This window comes from Ailuropoda melanoleuca, chromosome 5, assembly GCF_002007445.2.
Source record: "Ailuropoda melanoleuca isolate Jingjing chromosome 5, ASM200744v2, whole genome shotgun sequence".
NCBI classification, from domain to species: Eukaryota; Metazoa; Chordata; class Mammalia; order Carnivora; family Ursidae; genus Ailuropoda; species Ailuropoda melanoleuca.
In genome coordinates, this window is record NC_048222.1 from 116,647,595 (window position 1) to 116,673,826 (window position 26,232).

Genomic DNA, 26,232 nt, shown 5'->3' on the forward strand with positions numbered 1-26,232 from the left:
CACCTATTTTGCCCACCTCCCAACCTCTCCCTCTTTTGGTAACCCACACTTGGTTCTTATATCAATGATGTCTGTTTCTGTTTTTTTTTTTTTTATTCATTTGTTTCATTTTTTAGATTCCACATATGAGCGAAATCATATGGTATTTGTCTTTCTCTGTTTGAGTCATTTCACTTAGCATAATGCTCTCTAGATCCGTCCATGTTGTCACAAATATCAAGAGTTCATTGTTTTTTATCGCTGAGTAATAGTCCATTGTATGTATATACCGCATCTTCCTTATCCATTCATCAGTCAATGATCACTCGGGCTGACTTAATGGGAAACTCCAGTTGCTTTCTTCCTTCTCATGCCTAATGCTGTTGCTTCAGTTAGATCCTCATTATCTCCTGAATTAACTATCTACTTTCTATTTTGTCTTTCTGCATCATTCCTGACATTGCCTCTATATGCACATATTTAAAGCAAATAACCTATAATAAATCCAAACAGATCTCTATTGTGTCTTATTTGTGCACAGAGGAAAGCTCAATCATCCTAACAAGGTATTCAAGATCTTTCACTGTTTGGCTAAAACCTGAATTGGCTATAATTCCAGATAAAACCTTTTTATTTTTTTATTTTTTAACTTTTTTTATTATTTTCAATTAGCCAACATAAAGTACCTCAATAGTTATGTGTTCAGATAAAATTTTTTTAGAACCCAAGTTAAAATGAATTTCTCTTGGGGTGCCTTGGTGGCTCAGTTGGTTAAGTATCTGCCTTCACGTCAGGTCATGATCTTGGGGTCCTGGGATGGAGATGCCTATCCGGCTTCCTGCTCAGCAGGGAGTCTGCTTCTCCCTCTCCCCCTGTCCCCCCAGCTTGTTCTCTCTCTCTCTCTCAGATAAATAAATAAAATGAAAAAGAAATTCTCCCTCATCCTTTCATAATCACCTGTTTGCTATTTTCCTGTAGCTCGTTCAATCTGAATTTCATGATTATACACATGTTTGATCATTAGGGGATAAATCAACAAGGGTGTAAATTAATTCAAAGTCACTGAAGAATAAAAACTTTGCATATAATAGATAATAATTTATTTGCTGGTTAGATGTATTAAAAATTATAAAACTTTGGATGTATATTGCTTGATGATTTTCATTCAATTAAATTTCCAGTTCAAACAAATAGTGTATTTAGAAATACCTTACCTGCTTTCAATATCTGTTGCATGATTTTATATCTCCACTGTTGTTTAGTATTCTATATTAATGCAATGGGACGTCTTTAGCTTTACACTTTATGTACTTCATTGGGTCCCTTTATAAACCTGGAATGTTGAAAAAACCCAGAACATATATTTCCTATGCTTCTGATTATGTATCACTGCAAGCAGTTTGGCATTATATTTATATAATAGACTATTTCTCTTGACTTGCTGAGCAAGCACTAATTATGACGAGGCCAAATCTGAAAAGTAAAACCTTTCCTAAACTCTTGAGTCCACAGGTAACCTTATGAGCAATGCTTTTGTAAATTTATGGTGTGTAGTTTCAAAAACTGTATCCATAATAAACAAATAATTAGACTGGATGCATGAAAAAAAATAGTTCCTTTTAATTTACTTCTATTTTTATTTTGGATACTGGCTTTTTAAAAATAATTGGGTTTTACTGACCTTTATCTTTTTCCCCAGAATAAAAGAGACACCACATATTTGCTCACATAGAACACATTCCCATTTTAATTTTTTATTTAAAAAAAAATAAGTCAAGGAATGAAAAATATACATTATTATATTTTTATGCTAATAAGCACTGAAGAACAATTAGCTATTCCTTTATGTCTGATACTAGTTGTCCAACACCTGGTAGTAACTGAAAAGTACAATTTAGTGATTCTAATAATAAAAATATAGTGAAAGATAAAGTGAAAATGAGGGGAGAAAAGAAGGTGAAAAATTCATCTGATAGTTTATTAAGATTAAAACATTTATTTCTGCTATATGTGTTTACTTATTGAAGACTAAAACATGTATCACTTGAATAATTAATATGCCCAGAGAGAAAAGAAAATATAATATTTGCCAGCTCACTTCTCTTTCCATTCTTAAAAATCTAGGGTTTCATAAATTTAATTATATAGTTGCATTTCTAGATTTTTATAAAACATGCAAAATATGTTTTTATAAAAGTTTTATTAAGTGTAATTAAAAAATTGCATAAAACTCTAGGTTATTTCATAAAAAATAGATTTTATTTTGATTATGTAATGCCAGAATCCTTCCATCTTGAAGGAAATTAGAACTTTTCTTACACCTTTATAAATGTATGCTTGCATTAAGCCAGCACCCCCTATCACTACCTTCAATAAGCAACATAGGAATGTGAATCAGAATAATTATTGCATGTTTTATTCTGAAATTCTACCCATGAATCAGTTAATTTATATGGAGATCTGCTAAGCTTACGATGCCATTTGTATTTCTTAATCCTTCTTTTATTAGCTATACTTATGAGAAAATTATACCATTATTTTCCTACAAGCCTCAAGCCTCAACTAATTTGTGTAGTCAAAAATATTTTCAAGTGGCCTTTCTTTCCAACTTAAGCATTATTCATACTGTGTGTCTCAGTTTGACTGAATATGTCTCATTATTCATACATGTGCACTTTATTCTGCTGGTAAGAATAAGCACTCAGGAAGCACAATGTTAACAGTACTTGAGGCTTGTTGTACTTGTCAGTGGTTCTTGGCCTTTATTTATCTGTCATTGCTATGGCCTTTCCCTGTTTGCTTGTTTGTTATTTGTTTTGTTTGGTGCTAGTCATTTATTAACATTATTTTAATAAAGACAAGGTTGATTTATGAGTAAGGGGAGAAAGAGATTTTATCTTCTAACCTTTGGAATTCTGGCAACTGATCTGACAGTTGTGGACATTTTCCAGCATTATACGGTGACAATAGAAAGGGCATAAACAAAATTATGCCCATCAATTATTAATCTATATGCTTTCCTCCCCCCACACCCACTGAGCCTCTAACATTAAAATTTCACTTCCATTACTATTTGTGAAAGATGAAATTTACAGAGTTTTGTTATTCCAACTCTTCTCTTTGAATTCTAATTTTATAAAACCCCACGGTTCAAATAACACTTAAAACATGCTATTGTTTCATTGAAGTTGTTATGTTATAGATTTGAAGAAATTTAAACTCTGAGTCTCAGTAAAGCAATAAAGGCATACACTTTAAGGAGGTCTGAATTTAAAAAGTGGACATTGATGAGAGGATATGTCAAATGGACCCTGCAGATTTCCAGGGGAACATTCCAGACAGAGGCGTGCCTATTCAGCTCAAGAAGCGGGTCCTTGTAATTGGGAAAACATGGGGAAGAAGAGAATAGTAGAAGTGAAAGTAGAAAAGATTAACTGGGATCCAGTTTTTGTAATCTCTTAGAACATCGTAAGATCATTTGCTTTAATAAGTCATTTGGGAAGATATTAACAAGTTTTGTGCATGTACTAACTTATGACATGCACTAAATTGTATCCTATCAGAATCATTATGGATTGCAGACTGTAAAGTGGGTACACTGTAAACCAATTAGAATATTGCTTTAAGAGATGGCAATAATCCAAGTGAGATGATAATGGCTTTTAATATAGAGGTGATGAGAAGTGATTGGATTCTTGTTAGTTTTGAAAGATTTGATGATAGATTTGATGTGGGATGTGAAAAAAAGAGGTATCAAAATGAATTTAAGAATTTTGGCCCGATCAACTAGAAGAATGATATTGCCATTTGTGTAAAAGGGACGGCTGTAAGAGCAGGTTGCATCTGGTAAAGGTGAGAAGTTCAGTTTTAAACATATTAAATTTAATTTGCCTATTAACTATGAAAGTATGTAGGTATAAATGTTGGCATATATATATTTATATATATACATACATATTTCTGGAATTCAAGGAAAAATCTCCTAGAGTTATAAATTTTGAAGTTATCTGCATAGGAATGCTATTTCCTGGAGCTGAATGAGATCACTCAAGGAGACAGTGTATATAGAAAAAAGGAATGTGTGTGTGTGTGTGTGTGTGTGTGTGTGTGTGTGTGTGTGTGTTTAAGAATTAAGTCCTGAAACATTCCAATATTAAATGGTTGGAAAGACTGGAGACCAAAAGGACCGGTTGGTGATGCTGGAGGAAACTAAGGAGAGTACTGTGATCAGAGATAACCAAAAACAGTTAAGTCAAAGAAGTGTTTAAAGGACAATGGAGTGGGGTGCCTGGGTGGCTCAGTCGGTTAAGCATATGCTTTCAGCTCAGGTCCCTGTGTCTGACTCCCTGCTCCCTCTGCCCTTCTCTCTCACTCTGTCCCCCCATAAATAAATAAATAAATGAATAAATAAATAAATAAATAATAAAAACTTTAAAGAAAAATGGAGTAATCTCTGGAGTGAAATAACGTATATATACCAAGTAGGCTGGTGACAGAAAATAAACTATTATTAGACTTAGTAATATTGATAGTCTCTGATAATTCATAAAAAAAGTTATACACACACACAGAATTTTGGCAAAAATATGGCTGATTGAAGCTATTAGAATGCTCTAGAAGGAAAACGGGAGAAGAACAATTCAACTAGAGACAATATAAGTGATGCTTCATAGGAAGTTGACATATAGGGAAAGGAGAGGGTTTTTTTTCCCTAATCTATAAGAGAAATAATAAATAATAATGACATATCTGAACATTCATGGGAATCACTATAGAGAGGTAAAAAAGAAACATGAATCACTGGGGTAATGTTCTTACATAGAAACGTAGGATGGAACCCAGAGGACAGAAGAGTAGTAAGAGCACAGAGTTCATCCATATCCACAGGACAGTGATCAGAATTTTTTGGACAGTACTTCTAGCAGATAGATATATAATGTGATGGGAATTCGTGGCATTTTTTTCAACTGCTTTCATTTTATCAATACATGAAAAGTATGTATTCCTATACATTAGGAATGCACAATGTGTAAAGTATGTACATACTGCATATATAATGAATGTCTGGAAAGAGTTTAAACTCATTTAAAAATAAAGGCATTAAAAATAAATACACCTGGTAAACAAAGAGCTCTTGCATCTGTGTTGCTGACCAAGATAGCTGGTATGGAGTGGACTCACAACAAAGCTAATAAAGTTTGAACTTCAAGGCTCCTTTCTTGATGTGAGCCCTACTGTGGGAGTGGCCCTATTAATGTTATATTCACAGTTTTACTTATTTTTCTTAAAGAGGAGTTTACTTAGAAGAGGCTCTGTACTCCATCTGCCCATTTATCTTCCTTTGACTGCCTTGGGAAAACAATGGTCTAAGCTTTTTCTGCCTTATAAATCTTGAGAAAGCACCTCTTGACAAATTCCAACCTGGAACCTATAACTGTACGGAAAAAGAGATTCTGGGAAATGTCGTTCCCTTGCCTTTGAAGAGGCTATGCGTGATGTTGAGTTGACAAGAGACTGTCTATCCAAGCATATCACTCTAAGGAAGAAAATGCAATTAATTGACTACGGAGATTAAGGAGACTTTAAGCCAGCTATTCAAGGGACTAAAGCTTAATGTAAGGAAGCATTTATGTATTAACACATCTGAAAGTGGATAACAGTGAAGTATTAATTGAAAACTGGTTGAAGCTGAAACAACACAGAAGGGTAATGGTTAGTTTGGAATAAAAAAGTAGGGGAAAAAGAGAACAAAGGATTTTCAGGATGTCTCCAGCAATGTTCAGAGAAGAAGGTACCCTGATTATAAGTTCTGTTTGGCATTCACTAATAATGAATTCAACACATTTATCGATCATTCATTTTAGGTACTAAGGATATTATTTAAAACAAGACAGGAATGGCCCCTCTCTTCACAGGACTTAAATCTAGACCATCACCATCCAGTTGAAATGGAAGTCAAGCCCTAAATGTGAGCCACATATGTAATTTTAAATTTTCTAGCAGCCATAATAAAAAAGTAAAAAAAAAACCATGAAATTAACTTTAATAATTTTTCTTAACCCAACATATACAAAATATGTTTTATCACTTCAACATTTAATGTTGAAATTAATGTTAAAAATTTTAATAATACATTTTACATTCTATTTCTTTTTTGGTACTGTCTTCAAATGCTGTTATGTATTTTACACCTGCAGCACAACCAAATTTGGGTTTGCCATTTTGGAAGAGCTCGATATGGTTGGTGCCTACAGCATAGACCAGCACAAATCTTCCAGACACCTAGAAATTTAGCCTGAATAATCTTCAGGAGCCCATTGTGAAAAAGTCCTGTACTTGCAATCTGGACCACATATCAGTCTGTGGTGATCCATCAACAACCTACCTGTTAGGCTGACTTGAGCTTCCTTTATGACATATAATATCCAAAGAATTCACAGGAACCATGACTTCTTAATTCCAAAAACTATATGATAGTGTCACTGACAAACTGGGAATGTAAATAAAGTTAATTTACAATATCCATTCCATGCCACCATTGTCTCTGCAAACAAACACTCTTTTTTAACGTAATATATATTGGCATATTAAACTTTGGGACCTTCTTCCTTTTCATTAAGACAAATACAAGTTGGGTGGGAGATTGACTGTAATTTAGCACTTCCTTATGGGGAGCTGGATTTAGGGTTGAGAAAATGCTACACTTCTTTTTTTTTTTTTTAAGATTTTATTTATTTATTTGAAAGAGAGAGCGTACACGAGAGAGAACACAAGCAGAGGGAGCAGCAAAGGGAGAGGGAGAAACAGGCTCCTGGCTGAGCAGGGAGCCCGATGTGGGGCTCCATCCCAGGACCCTAGGATCATTACCAAAGCTGAAGGCAGACCCTTAACCAACTGAGCCACCCAGGTGCCCCAAATGTTGCACTTCTACACCTAAAATTATTAAGGGGAGTGAAAAAGCAATTACTGAGAAGTTTAAAAAGCATATCTTAAAAACCCTGAAATACTACAGCATATGTTAATTTTATATGAAAGTTCTACCTTCTAAAAGAAAAAGTAATAAATATACCATAAAGTTGGTTATAATGAAACTATCAGAGATTTTTAAATAGCTAAATCTATCTTACATGTTTATAGAACGAATTTCTAAAATTGCTAAAAATTGCTTTAAAATCTCAAAATATACAACATATCTGTGCATTAATTCCTTTAATTCTCTAATTTATTGTGATAATTGTGGACAGGGTGTTATCAAAATCTGTGGAATACTGGTGTGTGCTGTTGTGACATCATCAGCTAAATATGCCGGAATTGGAAATAATGTGAAAGCTATTTTTGAAAAATGCCTGTCATGTCAAACACAGAAGAAAGCAGGGTGAATACATATAAAAAGAAGCTAAACCTAAATGGAATTCATTTTTATTTTATCCATGTAGTTCTCTGTCTACATATCTACCTATCATTTTTCTATTTATTAATCCCTTCCCCACCCCCAACTCTTGCTCTTTCTCTTTTGCTAGAAGTTTAAAACCCTGGGAAATTTCAAATAGCAAAATTTATGCACATATGCCAGTGTACATAATTACTCTTTTCAAATCATATAGTTCCTGTATAAACTGGAAAAATTGTGTTTAAATTTCTTTGTGGATGTGTATTCATAAAGGTTGCAAGGTTACGGCTAACTGACTCTTGCATCTCCTTAGTAATGCTCACGATTTAGGATAGAAACTCCATCTGTTTTAGTATGTCAAGGACATAGAAAAATACAAATGTTTATAAATTAAAGAAAGAAATGAGAGTCAGAAGACTGGGAAATTGTAGAAAGATTAATAATATCATTGGAAATCCAATTTGCCTGAACAGAAAATCATATTTTCTGGGAGAAATATTAATACCAGAGATGTCTAAGTGGGTTATTTAAAGATTAGATTTCAAAGGATGGAGGAGTAAGAACAAAAACAAGGTCAAACAAATACGGAATAATATTGCAGAAACTTGAGATCTTACTGAGGACTGATTGCCACTTACTTAAATACCTTTTGATGGTGGTAAAATATAAAATTTTGAAAGTATTTGTGGAGATCATTAAGTATATTTTGTTCAAATTAGGCCAGAGATATTTAAGATACCCTGTGGTGCCAGATAATGGGCAAGCATTAGAATAGAAAAGGATGTGAACTTTATATACAGGTTCTCAAATCCTGGCTGTACAGGAACTACAGCGGTGGAGTTCATTTCTACAGAAAAGATTAATGAATACAACTATTTCATTTGATTTCATTCCTTTTAAAATGTTAGCATATTTTCAAGAAAATTTATGCAGATACCAGATGAAATCTGTCTCAAAGTTTCCATATATTGTAAATATGTAAATATGGTATCAACAGTCATGTTATGACAACTCTGCAGCAATTTTTAGGCACTACGCAGATTATGTTTTTCTTTTTACAATTTCTAAACTGTTAAAAAGACTCCGTCTCTCCCCAAATATACTTTTAGGGACTTTGTTCATGATCAGCTTATTTTAAGTGTAGGATGGAATCTCATTTTATAGGTATTAGTGTGATCTTTCATTTTTCTAATCAGTTTCATTAAAGAATGACAAGACAATTCATGAGACCTTCTTTAAAAATTACTGAGAAATTCCTCACCTTTCAAATCTGCTCAAAAATAGAATGGTAAGACACTTTTCCATAGCTAAGCAGCATGCAGGGCTGATTTTACTACCATGTCTTAGTTCACGTGGTATTCTTTTCCAGGAAAGTATTTGATCTTCAGTTATACCCAAACAGCTTCTACCTATATTTTAACGTGAATATCAAAAACTTTGCTAATTGCTTCAGTTTAATTAGAGTGAGCTTCCACTCTGTAGTTTCAATGAAGATTTTTCTTAGTTCCATCTTTTTTTGCTTTGTTTTGTTTTTAGAAATTCTATTCTATTTGTAGCTTAGTTTATTTCTACTTTTAGTCTCTTTATTTAGATTTTAAACTCATTCTACCCAGGAACTAAATTTTTACATTGTATTTTCCTTTAGAGCTTCCAATAGCTAGAGTCAATTAACTATATATCAGGTCTTTAATTAATATTTGTTAATCAATTAAGGCATTGTTTCAATGAGTATGTGTAAGGGGATAATGAACTGCATGTGAATATTTTGTTAGTATAGAGAAAATGAGGAAATAAAATAAGACATTTCAAATAAAAATAACAATTTTTTAGTAGAGTTGATACACAACATTACATTAGTTTCAGATATACAACAAAATGATTCACCAACTCTATACTTAATCTGTCACCATAGAACACTATTAAAATACAATTGACTATATTCCCTATGCTGTACCTTTTATTCCCATGATTTACTCATTCCACAACCAGAAGCCTGAATCTCCCACTCTCCTTACTCCATTTTGCTCAGCCCCTACCCCTCTTCCTTCTGGCAACCATAAGTTTGTTCTCTGTATTTTTACATCTGATTCTGCTTTTTGTTTGTTTATTCATTTGTTTTCTAGATTCCACATATAAGTGAAATCATATGGCTATTTCTCTACTGGCTGTTTCGGACAGGGTGCTTATCAAAATCTGTGGAATACTGGTGTGTGTTGCTCTAACATCATCAGCTAAATATGCTGAAATTAGAAATAATGTGAAAGCTATTTTTGAAAAATGCCTGTCATGTCAAACACAGAAGAAAATGGGGTGAGCCTATTTCACTTAGGCTATTTCTCTTAGCGTAATACCCTCTCTGCCTATTTCTCTGCCTATTTCACTTAGTGTAATACCCTCTAGATCCATCCATGTTGTTGCAAATGGCAAGAGCTCATTTTTTTTCATGACTGAGTAATCCTGTGTGTGTGTGTGTGTGTGTACCATATCTTCTTTATCCACTTATCTATCGATGGACATTTGGGTTCTTTCCATTTCTTGGTTATTCTAAAAGTGCAATAAACATAGGGGTGCATATATCTATTAGAATTAGTGTTTTTGTTTTCATTGGGTAAATACCCAGTCGTGGAATTATTGGATCATCTGGCAGTTCTATTTTTAATTTTTTGAGGAATCTCAATACTGTTTTCCACAATGACTGCACCAATTTACATTCCTACCAACAGTGCATGGTGGTTCCTTTTTCTCCACATCCTCTCCAACATTTGTTATATCTTGTCTTTTTAATTCTAGCTGTTTGAAAGGTGTAAGGTGATATCTCATTGTGGCTTTGAGGTGCAAAAAAATAAAAATAAAAGCACAATTTTATTAGGGCTTCGATGTAGTAATTAAGGAGAATTTCAGAGTGTTTCTAGGTTTGGAGCCTGGAAGAATAGTGATATTGCTAACTTAAGTGATTTGGGGTGAAAATTATTTTCTTTATTTTTTATTATTTCTTTATTTTTGTCTTTTGAGATTTTGGTGCATCAGACAGTTCATAATTAATTTTAAGTTAAGTATGAGCAAGAAGGGTGTGTTAAAGTTCATGTTGACTCACAGCAGGATGTGGAGAGAAATCAGGGACAAAAGCTACTGGAGAGCGTTATGGACCTTGCCTACAGTATGAGGCCATATTCCAAACTCCTTGTTTGAAATCTCAATCTTTTTATTGAAATACTTTGTAAAGTCATCCCCTGAGAATCAAGAAAAACATCATGGTAATAGGAAGGAAGGAGAGATTGTGGCAATCATTTATATTACAAATACCAAGCTTAATTATAAGATACCACCATCACCAACACAGTATTATTAAAAGTAACATGTATTGCCTGCCATTCTGCTAAGATTTTATTTAATTTCATTCTCATAGTGTAATCAAGCAGGTATTGTTATTTTCCTCATTTTATAGATGAGACTAAGAATGAGACTACTAGAGAAGTTGCCAAAGGTCTTACAAAACCAAGGGATAAGTTTTTTATTTGAAATTTGGCTAAACCGTGTTTTGACTTTTAATGTTCATAAAATATCGATATGCCACAGTTTACAACTATTATCAGTTTTGTCCTCATTGTAATTGTTTTTTGCTCTGTACCCTAAATTGTGAATGTTGATTATTTCCTGCAACCAAAAAAAAATAATAAGTTAAATAAGTATAGATGTTCCACCTCACCCTCTCCCTTCCTCTCTCTTTCTCTCCCTGTCCCTCTCTCTAAATCTCTCTCTCATTTCATAGAATGTAAGGAAATTTGATAAAAGTGTTATAACTTTAAAAGCTCAGTGCAGATGTCTCTTTGGGAATACCTAAACAACATAAAAGTACAATTTGATTATTTACCTTAGTAATCCCATTGAATAAAAAATAGGTTATGTATATTATATGTGTATGTTACGTATATGCTTTGTATAATATATATTATATATTATCTGTGACATGTGTTCTTGACTAAGGAGGAGGATATAAGAAGTAAATCAATACTACTTTAATATTTCTCTCCAGACAGAGAAAAGTCTACATTTAACCATACAGTGTAATTGAGCCACTCCATCAGAGATGCTGGTGATGTAGAAAGCTTCTCGAGTGGTTTTTTTACTGTTTTTGTTTGTTTGTTTTGCTCTAGTCTCAACAAATGAACTCAGAAAAATACTTCCTTTAGATGATACAACTGATTAATTCACTTCCCTCCTGTAGCTTGTGGTAATGTTTATCCACTTGAAAGATTGTAGTTCCTAACGGTTAAGAGTCCAGGTTCTGAAGACAGACTGAACGGGTTGGAATTCCAGCTACATCATTTACTTAGACAATCTTCAGAAAATTTCTTAGTTTCTACTGCTTTAGTTTCCTCTCTTTTAAAATGGAATGATTAATAATACTACTTACACTGCAGGTTGTTATAAGGATTAAATGAGCTACTCTATTTATTACTTATTTGGCACATACTAAGCTTTAAATAATCAAAGGAGCATTTGGTCATAAATATTGAATGTGATCAAAATAGAAAATACTGCTAGAATAAAGGTCGTGAACAGCATTTGTTAATAAGCCCTTTGTCCCAGCCCTGGTAAACCTCCTACGGCCTGAGATTCTTTCTTATTACTACACCAAAATGTTCTGTTTGCTTCCTGCTGGCATGCATGCCCAAGTGATAGATATGCTCTGCTTTTCAAGTCACACCAACCTTCCTCATAAACCAGATTCCTAGGGAGGAGGGGTGATTCATCTTCATATATGTTAAAGAGACTAAGCAAAATGAAATTTAGGCCTTGAGGATGAGTCTCTATTTTTCCCAGGATTTTAGCTACAGTGGCAAATGCTAATCTATATGCAAGTCTTATTTTCGAATGCCATGAAATTTTATTTTAGTAAGATGTGAGTGTTGAAAGAGTAGATTATCTTCAAGTGTGGGAATCAGCACCCATGTTGCATTCTGTGAATTTTATGCAGGAATATGTTATTGATTTGTCTTTCCCATCCTAAAGCACCCAAGAGGATAAAAAATATTTGTTGAATTGAATTAGTCTTGTATACTGTATATAATATTTAAAAAATAACAAAATGCCATGTATACATTTAGAAACACTTAAGTTAGTGGGAACAGTTTCAGGCTAGAGACACCTGAAATAATTACAGGAAGGAAAGATCTTTCTTAAATAGACTTTTAAAAATAGGCATAAAAATAGTTTTCTTCTTGAATCTTTTGGGCTTTTCTTGCATTCTCGTTATTTCTTTTATAATATATGAGGATGAGGCAAGACCGTGAGTGAAGAATTTGTCTGAGTTCATTGGAGAGCCGCAGTTCTGTCTACACACTGTCAAAGTGCTTGCTTTAGAAAAGTTGATGGGATGCAAGGATGGCAGTGAGTGGAAAAAGTGATGTGCAGAGACCTCTAGAGACTGGAAAGCTTAACTACACTTAATACTCTGCAGATATGGTTCAATGCTGTACAGTAATTGAATTACTTGGGGAGCTATAACACAGCTATAAAGAGAACAAGGTACAATTCTATTCCTAGTGATGTGGTTAAAATCATTGTTCTCAAAAGCCTTCTGCTTTTGGCTATTTTCCCCTTAATGAGTTAATTAAGGTAAAATATGCTTTACATTTGCTCTACTGCAAAAACAATGATTAAACAACAGATGTTCAGACCAAAAAAATATAAATTATCAATGTATGCAGAATATTTATTTTTAGAAAAACGTAGTAAGCATTTACCTGCTGCCATGACATAAGGGTATCCTATTTACCTTACCATTTATTTGTTTTGGAAAAAAAAAAAAGCTGGTGTTACATTTATTTTCCTCTTCTGGTATATTGGACTCCACCTTTTGATGCCTTTGACTGTGCCTGGAAAACTTACTTAAATGCCTATTACTAGTCCTATAAGAATTTATTAAAATGAAAATGCCAGTTTATAATATTGTAAACACATTTTACAATCAGTTATGTACTCATATTAACTGCTTTTCCTTTATACAGTAAGTTTTGAATGGTGGCTATTTCCTGTTACAAAGAAACAGATCAATTAAACAAGTGTTAGCTTCTCCACCATTCATTCACATCCTCCCTCCCTCTTTCCAGCACAGAAATCACAATGCCAGTCCCCTACTTTTGGAATAATGGAGTGTCGTTTGCAGTACAGAATTATACATCTTTTGAAGACAACTTCTGCTTTTCTACTAGGTTTCTTGAAATTTGGAACACCTGATCATGGTATACAGATTTACCCTGATTCTGGGATTATCCATCATCAGATGGGTTCTCTCAGCTCCATCAGGTTTGGTAAGCCCAAGAATAATACATTGTAAAGTGGAAAATCTACATGCAAGATTGAGTATGAGCAAGACCAGAAGGCTCAGGCAAACTGCATGCATTGGAAGACCAGATTCTGTATGTAATCTACCACTATTTCCTCAGTTTATACCTTCCTATGGTCAAATGAGAGGTGTATCAGGAGGAAAATGGCCCATCTTGTTTTACAGATGGGTCGACTCAAATGTGGGAGCAAGGTAAAAATCAGCAACTGCACTACAGTCTCATTTAGGGTTGCCCTTGAAAGACAGAGGCAAGGGAACTATCTCTCAATGGGTAGAGCTTTAGGCTGTACACGCAGTCACTCATTTAGTGTGGATAAAGAAGTGCTTTAAGGTTAGAAATATACTGACTCATTCCTAGTGACAAATAGCCTGGCAGGGGCCTGGAAGGTGAACAATTAGATGAGGGACAAGTTGTTTAAGGTAGGGTTATATAGATGGACATATGGACATATGTAGATAAGAAATGAGAAAATGCTTGTATATTTATATTTTCATCAGAGATCACCCATGGAAGAGTCACTGACAACCAAACAAACAAAATGACTTAAATGGAGACAATCAGCTTTTGTTATCAGTGATTCCAGGGCTGACATCTTAGGCACATTTTCCCCCCATAGGCAAATTTTATTTTTTTAAATTTTTTTTCTTTAAAGATTTGATTTATTTATTTGACAGAGAGAGAGACAGCCAGCAAGAGAGGGAACACAAGCAGGGGGAGTGGGAGAGGAAGAAGCAGGCTCCCCGGGGAGGAGCCTGATGTGGGGCTCCATCCCAGAATGCCAGGATCAGGCCCTGAGCCAAAGGCAGACGCTTAACGACTGAGCCACCCAGGCACCCCTGCCACCGTAGGCACACTTTAAAAAGTGGTCACAATGACAGATATGGAGCTGATGCTCAAACTGAAAAGCATGGGTCCTCACTTACCAAGGCTTTTCTAGCTGCTGCTACCCTAAATGTTCAACCTGCCAGCAACAGAGAGTAAAACTAAAATCCTATAATGGCATCATTCTTTGAGGAGAACAAATATCACTTAATGACAAATTGACATTTGGTGTTCCTTCCAGCCTGGAAGACCAGAAATTTATTGTGATAGGAATAGGTACAAATTCCAGGTATGATTTTGCCTTTTCTGTATTTGAAGGCTCATGAAGTATTTGATTCATTGGCATGGAATCCCTCATACCACTGAGTTTATCCAAAGGAGACACTTTATGGTGAAGAATATAGGGAATTAGGCCATGACAATGGAATTGCCTGCCTCATCATATACCACACCAGCCAAAAGTTGCCACTTTGATAGAGCATTGGGATAGCATGCTGAAGTCATAGTTGAATTGTCACCTCTAAAATGATACTTTAAAAGGACAGAGAATCATTCTCCAGGATGTAATATACCTTCTCACAAAGATGTTTATGTGGCTCTTAGCCCCAATGGGAAGATTATATAGACTTACATATTAAGTAATGAAATCTCTAGTAGCCCTAATTATAATCACTATAACTAGTCCCAATAACTCCCTTGAGGAATTGTCTTCCTGTCTTCACAGCATTAAAGGTCCTGATTTCCAAAGGAGGAACATTTCTGCCTGGAACACAGCAAAATTCCATTGAGCTGTGGCTACTGCCTGGACACAGGCTTATTTTTGTCCATGATCCAACAGGCATGAAGAAGAACGACCAATTTCTCAGGTGTAATTGATTGTGATACTCAGGCAGGAAGAGGTGCTACAGAACAATGGAGTCAGTAAGAAGTATATCTGTACCCAGACAATCCACTACTGTACTGCTTAATATCCCTTCTCTAATTTTGATAGTAAATGTGCAACTGGCATGAAGATGGCGCAGTGGCCAGATTCCCAAATCCCTCAGGGATGAAGATCTGGTTCAGCCCATCAGTGAAGCCATCAGAGGTGCTGGTGGAAGGTAAAGGGATGGTACCGTAGGGAGAAAATGAGTATCATTCTGGCCCTGAAATGAGCTGTCATCATGTGGAATGTAGGTCCACCCCCTTACTTTCCTTGTCTAAGTTTTCAAGAAGAGAGACTCAATAGAATCTCACAGAACTGCTTCCTGATTGGATCTGAACGGGGTAAATCATGGAGCACATACAGATGCACTACCCGAGATCCTCCTTTAAGGAAGGGCTTGTTGCCACAGCTGCAGGGAGTGCTGGCAGCAGAAAGCCTTCAGCTCTAGTCTCTCCAGGAATTACCTCAGTTGTAGAGAAGCACCTTGCCCAGTCATGATCTGAGGTGGTAGCCCAGATCCGTGAGTGGTCTAGGTGGAAGAATACAGTCTAGCTCAATAGGGACAACTCTCAGATGCTATTTCAACTTCATAACGCCTCCCTTGCCCCCATGGTATTGGCTGAAGCTGTCAGGCCTGAATCTAATTTGACTTCTTTGTCTATTTTTGGCTGCTTCTCCTTCGCTCCAAGGGCTTTCCTTAATAAATATTCTAAAGACTAATCTTTCAGAGTCTGTTTCACATTGAACAAAACCTGCAGCGAATCCTATTCTTGATCCACACACTTTGTCTCATATATTTTGAGGTTACATTATTTGACCTGTACAATTTCATGAATAGTATACACTTAATGGGTATTGTAAATTTTATCATTATTAAATGAGCATCTTTACTCTGTAGTGATTTTATCTTAAATCGCACTTTGCCTGAGATTAATTTTGCTACCTATGCTTTATTCTTATTCATGCCTGTTTATCCTTTTCTTTTTAAATATACATTTCCATTCTTTTAGGTGAGCATTTTGTAGGCAGCATATATTTCAATCTTTTAAAAATCCAATTTAATAGTGCTCTTTTAATAGGGGAGCTGAAATTTTCTGTGTTTACAGTTGTAATTTGTATGCTTGGAATTATTGACTTTATAATTGTGTTTCTCTTATTTGTTCCTTTTTATTCTTGAATTTATTCTTTTTCTTCTCTCTCTTGCTATGCGGTTTATGTTTAGTTTTTGTTACTATTCTCCAGTGATGTTAGAGGCATATGCCACTCTTATACTTGGCAGCGGTTAACATAAAGTTTAAAGTAGGCACCTCTGCAGACAATATGTGGGGAAAATAACTTCATAATCAAAAGAGCATAAGCAGTATATCTCTGGTGCATTTTAATTTACACTTGATCCTAAGAAACTCATTATAGGAAATGAGTTTTTAACAGTTCTTTCTTAGCAACATAAGGCAATGAGCAATTTAGATACACAAGAACATTTTACATTTTTGGATCCAAATTTTGTGATTTTAGAATTTTTTGTTTACATTTTAAAAATGACTAACACTAAACTAACTCAAATGTAGTTTGATGTTGAAAGGATTTAGCTCAGTTTGTGAGTATTTATGCAGAATCCTTCTTGAAACCAAAATAATTTTACTGAAATCAACCATAGTTTACTTAACAACACATTTAGAAAATACTGTGTATGTTTTCCCAGCAAACAAACCATTCAGAACCCACAAATTTGATGTTTCTGCTAACCTTTTCATCAAAAGCTGTTTCAAAAAAGATGTGAGAAGATTAGCAAATGATTAGTTTAAACTTTCTATTTTAGTGTAATCAAATAGTTCACATTTCTAGATTGCGTTTTTTTAATAGACCAGTATTATTTTCTTACTCAGCCCAGCTGTTTTTGACAGACAGAATAGTGCAATTTGGGAAGAAGTGGTAAGGGAAATTTATAATCTAACTACAGAGACGGAAAATTACCTCAGTACCAAATATGTGGGGATCCTTCAAAATAAAATGAAATGCCACAATTCTCAGCAATGACCTAAAATAACTGGACATGGGGAGCACTTCAGGGTTAGCTTTGACTGTATTATGCAGTACATTCTAACTCCTTTTTGTATTAAGAAATTTGAAGTTCTCAGGTATATTATAGATATAACATGTATTTCTGGCATTATCAACTAAAAACTTGTGTTTACCTATCCATAATTCTAGTCAATATCATTTCAGTTTTTATATATTACTCTGAACATTAATGACAATTGCTTGATATGCCCTAGTCTAAGTCATTAATAAGAGAAAAAGGTTAGACATGAAAATAATGGATGCAAAACTGTCATCAGTTCTTATTTCTTTACATTTTTACAGTGTTTTATTAAAATATATTTGACTATATGGCTTAATGTATTTTCATGTGGAAGTCATGCATAGAATTATATTAAAATCTATTTTTCTATTCCATCAATAAATAGAAATAATTTCTAGTAATAATGCTCATTTTAGAGTCATTATTGGCAACTCTACCCAAATCTCATCTCCTGTCAAATTTTTTTTCGAAAGTTAGATATGGATTTCTATATTTACATAAAAATAAATATATAATTTTTCAATTATTTTATTGTGATAAAATACATTCACATAAATTTATGATCTTACCATTTTTAAGTGTATAGTACATTCATATTCCTCTGCGGCCATCACCACCGTCCATATCCAGAACCATTTTATCTTACAAAGCTGACGCTGTATCCATTAAACAACTGTCAGTTCCCCCCTTGTTCCAGCTGATGGCGACCACCATCCACTTTCTATCTCTATGATGTTGACTGCTCTAAGTACACCATGTAAGTATTTAGATCATGCCATATTTGTTTTTTCGTGACTGGCTTTTTTAACTTAGCATAATGTTGTCAAGGTCCACCAGTGTTGCAGTGGAGCACGAGTGCACAAATATCTCTTCTGAGACCCAACTTTCAATTCTTTGGGGTATATAACCAGAAGTGGAATTGCTGGATAATATGGTAATTCTATTTTTAATTTTTTGAGGAACTACCACACTGTTTTCTTGCAGAGATTTTGCTATTTTACATTCCCACCAACAGTGCACAGGGATTCCAGTTTCTTCACATCCAATTTCTCTACATCATAACCAACAGATATTATTCTGGTTATGTTGAAAGTACTGTCCAGTACCCAATGAATGGTCTTGACACCCCTGTCAAAAATCATTCGACCATATAAGCAAAGGTTTATTTTGGGGGTTTCTATTCTGTTACATTAGTCAATACGTCTATCTTTGTGATAGTGCATTTTTTTGATTATTGTAACTTTGTGCTTATTGGCAATTTGAATATCATCGTTAGAGAAACATCTATTCGAGTCCTTTGACTATTTTTGAATTGGGTTTTTTGGTTTTTTGCTGTGGAATTTTAGGTGTTCTCTATTCTGAATATTAATCCATTATATGATTTGCAAATATTTTCTCCCATTCTATGGTTGCCTTTTAATACTGTTGATAGTGTCCATTAATGCACTAAAGTTTTTAGTTGTTATGAAGCCGTTTGTCTATTTTTCCTTTTGTTGCCATTGCCTTTGACGTCCTATCTAAGAAATTACTGCCAAATCCAATGTTATGAAAATTTGCCTTATGTTTTCTTATGAGATTTTTATAATATTAGATCCTACATTTAGGTCATGGACTAATTTTGAGTTAATTACTGCACATGGTGTTAGGTAAGGGTCCAACTTCATTCTTTTTCATGTGGATATCCAGATTTTCCAGGGTCATTTATTGAAAAGACTTTCCGATCCCCAGTGAATGGTCTTGGCATTCTTGTCAAAAATCATTTGACCATATATGTGAAAGTTTATTTCTGGGCCCCCTATTGGTCTATATGTCTATCTTTATGACAGTACTACATTGTTTTGATTATTGCAGCTTTGCAGCAAGTTTTGAAATCAGAAAGTGTGAATCTTCTAGCTTTGTTCTTTTTCAGGATTGTCCTGGCAATTCAAGGTCTCTTGAGATTCCATATGAAATATAGCATGTGTTTTTCTATCTCTGCAAAAGATGTCATTGGAATTTTGATAAGGATTGTACTGAGTCTGTAGTTTTGGGCAATATCGATATTTTAATATTAAGTTGTATGATGCATAAACATAACTTTTTTCATTTATTTATATCTTTCTTTCAGTAATGTATCTTAGTTTTAATATTACAGCTTTGGCCTCCTTAGTTAATTCCTATTTTATTCTTTCTTTTTTGAAGTGTTCAACGATTCATTAGTTGTGTATAACACCCAGGGCTCATCACAACACGTGCCCTTCTTAATACCCATCACCTGGCATTTTTAAAAATTCTTTTTAATACTATTGTAAATGGAATTGTTTTCTTAAATTCATTTTCAGATTGTTCATTGTTAGTGAATAGCAATGCAACTGATTCTTGTGCATTGACTTTGTATCATGCTACTTTACAGAATTTTTAGTTCTAAATTCTGTGTGTGTGTATGTGTGTACATGTGCAAATTTTAGGATTTTGTATATTTATTACCTACAAACAGAGATAATTTTACTATTTCCTATTTAATTTGGACAACTTTATTTCTTATCTTAGGCTAATTGCTCTGGTTAGAACTTTCAGTGTTATGAATAATGGTAAAAGCTAGCATCCTTTCCTTGTTCCTGATCTTAGAGGAAATCTTTTCAATTGCTTAGTATTGTATCATGTTGTTGTGGGTTTTTCATATTTGACTTTTATTATGTTGAGGTAATATCCTCTTATTCCTAGTTTGTTGAGTGTTTTTATCATGAAAGTGTGTTGAATTTTGTCTGATTTTTTGCATCAGTTGGGATGATCACTTTTTTTTGTCTTCATTCTGTTAATATTGTATAGTTAATTGATCAGTTGCTGCATAATGAAGCATCCTTGCCTTCCAGGAATAAATCCCACTTGGTCATGGTATAACTCCTTTTACTCTGCCACTAAATTTAGTTTGTTAGTATTTTGTTGAGGATTTTCAAATCAGCATTTAAAAGGCATATTGTCTGTATTTTTCTTTTCTTATACTGTTTTTGTCTGGCTTTGCTATCAGGCTTACACTGACCTCATAGAATGAGTCAACAAGTATTCCTTCCTCTTCAACTTATCCTTTGATCCATTGATTGCTTAGGAGCATGTTATTTATTTTCCACAAATTTGTGAATTTTTCAGTTTTTCTTCTGTTATTCATTTCAAACTTCATACTGTTGTGGTCAGAAACTTTACTTTGTATGACACCTTTTTAAAAAAAATTTAGTTGAGACTCAATTTGTGACCTAACATATGATCTGTCCTGGAAAGTACCACATATGTACTTGAAAATAATGTGTATTCTGTTGTTGAGTGTTCTGTAAATGCCTTTTAGATCTAATTGTTTTTTGTGTTGTTCAAGTCCTTTATAATCTTTGTCTTCTGTCTGGTTGTTTTTTCCATTATTAAGATTGGGGTCATTAAGTCTCCTGCTGTTATTATAGAATTGCCTATTTCTCTCTTTCATTCTGTCAATTTTAATATATTTAATATTTAATGTATCTTAATATTATGTTATTAGGTATGTTAATTTTTATACTTGTTATGGATTCTTGCTGTGTTGAAAATTTATTTATATGTAATGATCTTTTTTGTCTCCTGTACTCTTTTTTTAATTTTAAGTCTTTTTTGTCTGATATTAATATAGTCATTCCTGCTCTCTTCTAGTTACTATTTGCATGGAATATCGTTTCCCATCCTTGTGCTTTCAACATATTTAGTCTTTTCACATAAAGTAAGTCTCTTATAGAAAGCATATAGTTGGATTATGTTTTTTTTAAATCCATTCTTCCAGTTTCTATCTTTTGATTGAAGAGTTTAATACACTTATATTTGAAGTAATTACTCATAAGGAGGATTTGCTTATGTCATTTTGCTATTTGCTTTCTATATGCTTTTATAGGTGTTGTGTCCCATGTTTCTCACATGACTGTCTTCTTTTGTGTTTAGCTATTTTTTTGTAGTGAAAGACTTAAATTCCTTTCTAATTTCCTTTTATGTATATTCTACATCTATTTTCCTTGTGGTTACCGTGCAGACTATGTTTAGCATCCTACAGCTATAGCACTTTAACTTGAATTGCTACAAGTTGAACTTCGATAACATGCAAAGACTCTGCTCTTTACAGCTCTATCTCCATTTTTTTTCAGTTGTTGATGTCACAAATTAGATCTTTATATATGTTTTATGGTGTGTCCAAAAACATAAAATAATTTTTAATACATTTGTAACTTAAATTATGTAGAAAGCAAAATGTGGGAGAAAGTTACAGCAATACTAGCTTTCTTTCAATGTATTAGTCTCTTAAATCATATAGAACATACAAAGTGTAGTTACACACCATTATTACAATAATATTAGCTCTTTAGATTGCTCATTTACCTTTATTGACATCTTTATTTCTTCACACTGTCTCGTGTCCTTTCATTTTGACCTACAGTCCCTTTAGCATTTCTTGTATGGCAGTCCAGTGACACCAAACCCCCTCAGCTTTTGAAGGACAGTTTTGCTGGACCAGATTCTCAGCTGATAATTTTTTTTCTTTTATACTTCAGACATATTAGCCCACTGCCTTTTCTCCTCCAAAGTTTCTGCAATCTGTTCTTACATGTGACAGGTTGCTTCTCTTTTGTTCCTTTCAAGATTCTCTCTTTGTCTTTGTCTTTCATATATGTTTTGTATGGATCTCTATGGCTCATTGTACTTGGAGTTCATTCAGCTTCCTGGATGTTTATATACATGTCTTTCATCAAATCTGGGAAGTCTGATCATTAATTCTTCAAATATTCCCTCTGCTTATTCACCCTCTCTTCTTCTGGGACTCCCACAATGCGTATGCTCTCCATTTCACAATGTCCCAGATAACTTAGGTTCTAGTCACATTTCTTTCTGTGTCTCAAACTTGAGAATTTCCATTGCCCTACCTTCAAATTAACTGAATTTTCTTATGGCTTCTTGCATCTGCTTTTGAATCCTTCTAGTGAAGATTTCATTTTAGGTATTGTATTTTTCAGTTTTAGAATTTCTTTTTTCTTTTCTTTTTTAGGTTTTCTGTCTCCTTACCAAATTTCCATTTTGTTCATACGTTGTTTTCTTGACTTTATCCATGTCTTCCTTTAGTTCTTTAAGCATCTTTAAGACAGTTTAAAGTCTTTTCTAGTAGATCCACCATCAGTTCTTTTCATGAACATTTTCTGTTGGTATACTTTTTTCTTTGAATTGGCCATATTTTACTATTTCATTGTTTTTTCTGATTTTTTGTTGTTGTTGAAAACTGGACATTTCAATCTAATAATGTGGTAACTCTGGAAATCAAATTCTCCCTTTTTCCCAGGATTTGCTGTGGCTTGTTTTTTGTTTTGTTTTGTTGATTGTTATGCGTGTTATGCTGATTATTAGCCTAAGGTATAAACTTCACGTCTTTTCTGGTCCTTTATGAGCCTACATCTTTCCCTGGGCATTCATGGTCACTTTCAAATACATAAGATTGCTTCTGAGTGTCCTAGTTTTATGTGTTTTTTTAAGCTTTTATTTATTTATTTGAGAGAGAGGGAGAGAGAGATAGAGAATGTGAGTGAGAGTGTAAGAGCAGGGGGAGGGAGAACAGACTCCCTGCTGAGCAGGGAGCCCAATGTGGGGCTTGATGCCAAAATGCTGGGATCATGACCTGAGCCAAAGGCAGACATTTAACCGACTGAGTCACTCAGGCACCCCTTGAGTGTCCTAGTTTTTAATGTTTGTTTCCCAATGGAGGACTTTGAAATATCCTGGAAGTCATGTCAATCAGAGGGGGAAGATTGTAGCAATGAGAGGAAGCACAACAATAGCTGCTGCCTCTGTGTGTACCTCTGTAATCAGAAAGAGCAATCTGTAATCAGAGTACAGATCTCCTGTATTTGGAGGGTAGGGTCTTTTTTGTCCACACTGGTTCCCACAAATTGTGTGCAAGCTGTTCTTGAAATGCATGCAGTGTTACCTACCATAGGGCTGGTGGATGGGGAGGGTGTGTAGCTGCTACTGTGCCATAAACTGAAATGGATTAAAATTAACTATAGTTTACCTTCTGAGGCTTCCCCCTGGAATTTGCAAGGTTCCAATAGATTCTAGAGATCCAAAACATTTGCATCAGATAGATTCCGTCAATGCGACTGTTATCTAGGTGGAAGGACATACTCCTGGTGTTTCCTACCTTGCCATCTTCCCAGAATCCTCTGCTATATATAATTTTATATAAAAAATTCAAAGTGTGTAATTAATAAAATTAAGTTAAGCTTTTTATAGGTGTAGTAGACTAGTCAATCAACAAGAACCTATATTAGCTTATTCTATGAAGATAGCAAACAGAGAAAGAGGATATTGAGTATACGTAGTGAAAAAATGATCTACTGTTGACAGGAGAATAAGAATGAAAACAAGATAAAAGGACACTTTTGGGGTGTTACTTTTTAATAAGATTTAACCCTATAAAATGTTCTTCTTCTTCTTTGCACTTGCCAATAAGTGACATGCTAATTTATTTGTTTATTTTATAGTGCTTATCTTTCCCACTAGAACAAGAGCTCTGCAAAGGCAGGATTTTTCTCTCATTCACTATTGCATCTCTATGGATTAGGTTCTGAGAAGATATTTTCAGGGAGTAAATCTAAAACAGGTAAACTTACTCAGTTCAGTGTGCTTAAATATGTATGTGTAAAATGTAATCTGTTAAACATTCTGATACAGTGTTAATATTTTGTTGGCAGTGGGAGAGAACCAAAATTTATAAATCATTTTTTCTACCTTAGATTTTTCCTTTTTTACATTTTTATTATTATAACATGTTTATTGAATATATTTGGCTTACATTTTTGAAAAAATAAATACTGTTTTCATGAGCTAGGTTTAAATTAGGGAAAGGATGTACCAATAAAACAGGTGACACAGGTAGAGAACTTACCCTAGATTTTTCTTATCACATAAAGACGGAAATGTTTAACAGTCAATTTCTCATTCAATATGGAGGTTTATCACAATTTGATAAATGTCATAGTCTCAGAGGTTATAAAAAGGATTTTTGGTAGTTTGAAAATTATTAACTTAAACTATATTAAAGATTAAGAAAATTCAGTTTTTAATTCCACTTATAGAAGTGATTGGTTTTTTAGATCTCAAATCATTCAAAATTGAAATCATTTTTATTTCTTCATTAGACACCACATTCTATAATTTCTCTTTTAGAAAAATAAAAATTATTAGTGTTATGTACAAGATCAAGTTAATAAAAGCATTATTTTCCAAGTATACTGTGATAATTAATATTATTATCTAGCCTACTGGAAAAAATTGGGATAGATTGCACTTTGGTGAATGTCATTGAAAGATTCACATACAGAAAAAAAATATTTAACATAATTACTCAATCCTAAATCAAAATGGGAACACGCACTGAGAATGTCCTTTGTAAAGAAATATGGTAAAGAATTGTGTAAGACTTACTCATATATGGTTATTCTACTAGTTTTCCACTAATTGACAAAGAATCACTATTTTATTTCATTCTCCCCTGCTGAAGCTCTATTTAATGTCTTTCAATCAAAGAAATACATAAGAGTGGAGGAATAAAGAGACACGGTACTTTCAGATTTTACATTACCCCTTACTGAGTAACATCATATTTGAACAAGTTTTTATATCTCTTCATTTGTGGGAAAATTAGCTCATGCATGTATTAGTGACAGAAAGGAAGTTGTCATACTGAGAACAAATAATTTTGTGTGAGACTCACAAAAGAAATAGTTTATTTAATGAGCAATTTAAAGGTCATCTGGAAGTTTGATAATTTTGGAAACTTAAATTGCAGTATGTAGCATTTATAATATTTATTTGATTATTTGAACAAGTAGAAAAGCCTTTATGTTGACTTTGCAGTACAAAATTACATCTGCTATAAGTCAGACTCTGTTTTAGAAAAAAAAAAAACTAGTGCAAATGGTAAAAATGATTTGGAGGTTAGCAAAATAAAAAGACGATGGTTCAAACTACAATTTTTTGACTTTATGATGGTGCAAAAATGATACAAATTCATTAGAAACTGTACTCCAAATTTTGAATTTTGATTTTTTTTTGTGGGCTAGTGATATGTGGTGTGATACTTTCTCATGACATTTGGGTAGTGGCAATGAACCACATCTCCCAGCCAGCCACGTGATCATGAAGGTAAGCAACCAGTACACTTACAACCATCCTGTACCCATTCTGCTTTTCACTTTCAGGACACTATTTAATAAATTACATGAGATATTCAGCACAATTAATAAAATAAGGTTTGTGTTAGATTATTTTGCCCAGTTGTAGGTGAATGTAAGTGTTCTGAGCATAGTTAAGTAGACTGGGTGCAGTTATGATGTTCAGTAGGTTAAGTGTGTGAAATGCTTTTTTGACCTAGGATGATTTCACTCACTATATATGGATTTATTTGGATACAGCCCTAATGTGAGTCGGGGAAGATCTGTATACAATTTTATTTTCGGTATTTCATAGACTCGTGGAACTGAAAGAAACATTAAAGATTACCAAATTCAAAATCCTAATTTTTTAAATAAGAATAAGAAAAGTTTATATTAATATTAGAAAATGTGTTTACTGATGGAAGCCACACCTGTAATAACTTAAATGCACACAAAATTTTTGGTAAATTTCTGTAGTTTGTGAATTATCTACT

At 33.8% G+C, this 26,232-nt stretch overlaps 1 pseudogene; it reads left to right on the forward strand.

Moving 5' to 3' along the window:
* Positions 1–15,645, forward strand: part of LOC100472957 — a 185,988-nt pseudogene extending 170,343 nt beyond the window's left edge.
* The last annotated feature ends 10,587 nt before the right edge of the window (positions 15,646–26,232 follow it).